The sequence below is a fragment of the Palaemon carinicauda genome, chromosome 12 (genome assembly GCF_036898095.1).
Source record: "Palaemon carinicauda isolate YSFRI2023 chromosome 12, ASM3689809v2, whole genome shotgun sequence".
In the NCBI taxonomy this organism is placed as follows: domain Eukaryota; kingdom Metazoa; phylum Arthropoda; class Malacostraca; order Decapoda; family Palaemonidae; genus Palaemon; species Palaemon carinicauda.
In genome coordinates, this window is record NC_090736.1 from 124814863 (window position 1) to 124819234 (window position 4372).

Here is a 4372-nt window from a genome sequence, read left to right on the forward strand (position 1 = left end):
GGAAAAAAAAGATTAGAACACCACGGGGATCGAAATATTTATAATATATTTCATTCAAAATGGAAACTAGTAGAATCTTTGAAAGTGAAGAAAGCCATATTCTTTGACTAAAACAAATAACTTTATTTGTAAGTTCACAAAAGTATTAAGAAGGTGAAACAAGATATTGTGATAATCAGAAAGATTTTTTTTTTTTTGGGGGGGGGGGAATATATATTTATAGTAGATGATAAAAGCCAGAGCTTGAAGTGTGTGGTTGGTGGAGAAGAATTTTTCGGGGTTAAAATGGTTTACATCACAAGTTACAGGGCAGATTCAATTGAATCCTTTCCGTTATAAGGAAGACCTTCAACTGATACATTTCCTAATAGGTGGTAATTTCCCTTCTAAGTAAAACACTGACAACTTCTTACCACAATTCTCCTCCTGAAACTATTTTCTTTAATAACTGACAATAAGAATGCTAAACAAGCATATGGATATAGAGTAATAGATAAATAAATGGTCGGTAGCTAAGTAAATGACTTAATAAGAAAAACTGATACTATCGACAGTATTATCATTACTGTTACTATTTCTCTCAATGTTTTATTGGTACTTTATTACTTTTTGGCAACCGGATGCAAACCCTGTCCACCTTCTTTTACGTATCACATTTCGAAATAATTAGCTGACACCTATGTAAATGTATTCACAAACATGTAAATCAAATAAATCAAAGGTATACTATCAGAGTTCAGCGAGGTCAGAATCGGAAGGACTAATAGCCTTTATTTGGTTTCCTATTATTATTATTATTATTATTATTATTAAATGCTAAGCTACAACCCTAGTTGGAAAAGCAGGATGCTATAAGCCTAGGGGCTCCAACAGGGAAAATAGCCCAGTGAGGAAAGGAAACAAGGAAAAATAAAATATTCTAAGAACAGCAAAAACATTGAAATAAATATTTCCTATATAAACTATAAAAACTTTAACAAAACAAGAGGAAGAGAAACTAGATAGAGCAGTGTGCCCGAGTGTACCCTCAAGCAAGAGAACTCTAACCCAAGACAGTGGAAGACCATGGTACAGAGGCTATGGCACTACCCAAGACTAGAGAACAATGGTTTGATTTTGGAGTGTCCTTCTCCTAGAAGAGCTGCTTACCATAGCTAAAGAGCCTCTTCTACCCTTACCAAGAGGAAAGTGGCCACTGAACAAATACAGTTTAGTAGCTAACCCCTCGAGAGAAGAAGAATTGTTTGGTAATCTCAGTGTTGTCAGGTGTATGAGGATAGAGGAGAATCTGTATAGAATAGGCCAGACTATTCGGTGTCTGTGTAGGCAAAGGGAAAGAACCGTAACCAGAGAAAAAGATCCAATGTAATACTGTCTGGCCAGTCAAAGGACCCCATAACTCTCTAGTGGTAGTATCTTAACGGGCGACTGGTGCCCTGGCCAACCTACTACCTAAGAAGGGTACTATTAATTTCTATGTAAAATAGCTCTTATAAGCATTTTTTACACCTTTTTAGTCCTCATATTTACTATTTTTACCCGTTTTTTTAACCTAGGGTGGCAAATGCACAAGATATCTTTATATTTAGGTGGTTTATGGCTTACATTCTAAAAGTAGGTTTTTTTTTCTGCCAAATTAATTTAATTCCTTTTACAGCCCCGTCACAGATTAGGTGTATTTGTGCCTTGGTAAACAAAACTTACCTTAGATGTTCCTGTATTATCTGAATTCATCGTCAAGATTACCATAAGAGCTCCAAACAAGTGTACACAATTTTAGATGCAGTTTTGTTATTGTAAGTATTTTTATAAAGGTATTTTATCTAAATATTTCAAATAAATACCAAATACTTTTTTCTCCTTTACACCTAACATAGTATTAGGGATGTCCATGTTTCAGTTTAGAATTCTTTAAATATTAAGAGAGTTATTTGATATGAGAATTAAGGTCACCGTGCGGGTACCAGGTTACCGAGGGTGGACCACAAATTTAAGGTTACTAAAGCAGGGGTAATTACAGTTACTACAATCAATATACAAATTTACATTGATATGTAAACATATCCAATAAATGCTAACAGAAAATACTTTATATGTACTTTCATTCTATTTTAAAGTAAATGGTTTGACATTTTTCGTTGTACCTTGGCTCCAACCAGTTTTTAGCTCTACACTTTATCTTCATTTTCTATTTATATCTTGCTCGTTTACACTCAATTCATTTAAATTTTGCTTCATAATGTTACCGTGGCAGATTCCCAAAGTATCCCCTCATTACTGAATGCACTCCTCAACCTTAGCAAGTTCCATAATAAGAAAAAAAGATGACCATTGTTTCTTGGTACAAATCAATTATATATCTTAAATTTGGAAATGAGTCCCATTCATTCGATATTTATGTTTTTTTATAAAATTAAAAAGAAAAAGAACCCGTTGAGAAAGTGAATACAGTTGTACAGAATAATAATAGGAGTCCCAACCCTGAGATAACAATGAACGAGAGAGACATAACATGTGACAGCAATTAACTGGAGGAGGAATTAGCGATGACATGAGGTCGTTAATGCAATCCTGGCAAAATCGTTTTAAGTGCTGAAGCTGATTGTGGTTTTCCCCTTCATGCGACAACGACGATCAACTATAAAGGTCTGTGGTACAATCAGCCTTTGATACATTTATATACTTCCATTTTTTATATTATGTTTGAAAAATTTTCTCCATCGAAACATTACTTGCTTTAAATAGGACCTTGGATAGGTTTTGGTTATTGAGCCATTGAGTTAGTCTTTGAGAGGGTTTTCTTGAAAAAAAATCATTCGGATAAGCACAAAATTTTGTCGAATGTTTATCATATTTCAAGTGTCAGCTGATGGAGTTTTAAACCAGAATCAAATATCTTTCCTATTCGACAGAGCTTATTATCCAAGTACCAGCTTTACTAATAAATGATCCAGACTCTCCATAAACTGATAATAATATTTATCACTCTTGATGGCCAAAACATTTTATTACAAAATTCTAAAAGATTTCCTTAATTAGGCAAATTACCGCAATTCGGGCTACAGTTTTTATTAACATTTTAACTTTGTAAACTTAATTGCGATATTTCCTGAATACAGATAAGAGTAGAATTGAAACTTTTTTTCAAAAAGGAAATTTGTACGCTTTAGAAAAAAAAAAAAGAGATCATAAGAGGTAATGAAATGTGAAAATTCTGAATATATAGCTGCCAAAGAGATTTTAAACCTATATGAATTTTAAAATTAAACAATAATGCAACGAGAAATACGGATGTATTCACAATTGATGTGGAATTAATATTTACTATCTGATAAAAAAGACATAAACTCTTTCGTGATCCCGGTCGAGACAAAAACACTGACAGGCTCAGGATTTCTGGCCAGAGTAAGTTTGTCTGGAAGGCCTTTGCTATTAACTACATAACTTCCTCCATATCACCAACAAAGGAATTTGCCTTCTCATGCTTAAAGAGTATTTCTTCTCACGAATCAACCCTACTTCCCAAGAACAAATCAGCATATTACTGTCCTCAGAACACATATTTATGAGCCGATGAAAGCTCCTCAAAACTCAATTCCTCTACTTCACCGAAAAGTATTGAAATAAACTTATTCGGTGTCAGCTTTTAGCAAGATTTCCCTTTTCAATCACTTTTACGTAATTACTTTGCTAAAAACGAAATGAAAATAAAAAATTAATCATTACAATCTTGAATAACTTACTTTTAGTAAAATATGAGAGTATTTCATGATCACTATAATCAATGTCCATACAGCGTGATAAATTTCCTTCTAATATGACCCCCTGACACGCAAAAAAGGTAAATCCTGGCAAGATGTGCCTGAAGCATCTCTTGTATGGACTGTAGCTATCCGTTTTGTGTACACGTTTTCAATTAGGCATTGCATCGGAGTGGGCACTGCTTCTGCCATCCCTCAGATACAAATATGGTTTTCCTTGGATGAGCCCGAAAGTTTTAGCGAATACTTCTGCGAAATGATTGTTCGAAGGGTCATCGGAGTACTTCTGGTTACGTGAACGGATGATGCCAAAGTACGTCATAGGATCGGGTTAATCATAACAGAAATTAAATCATGATCATTATTATTAGATTAATAATGAAAAAACATATATGATTAAAAGAATAGAAAAAAAAATCGAATGACAAACTATTCAGATAATAATAATTTCCTGACTTTTACAAAATTCTATATTATTTAAAAACAAATTTGATTGTTAAAGGGGCTTTAAAGCAGCCTAGAATCGGACAATCAACATGTGTAACCATAAGAAGAAAGGATTTATAACATGAGCTTATTTACAGTATTTTCTTGTCTTTTTTTTTTTTTTA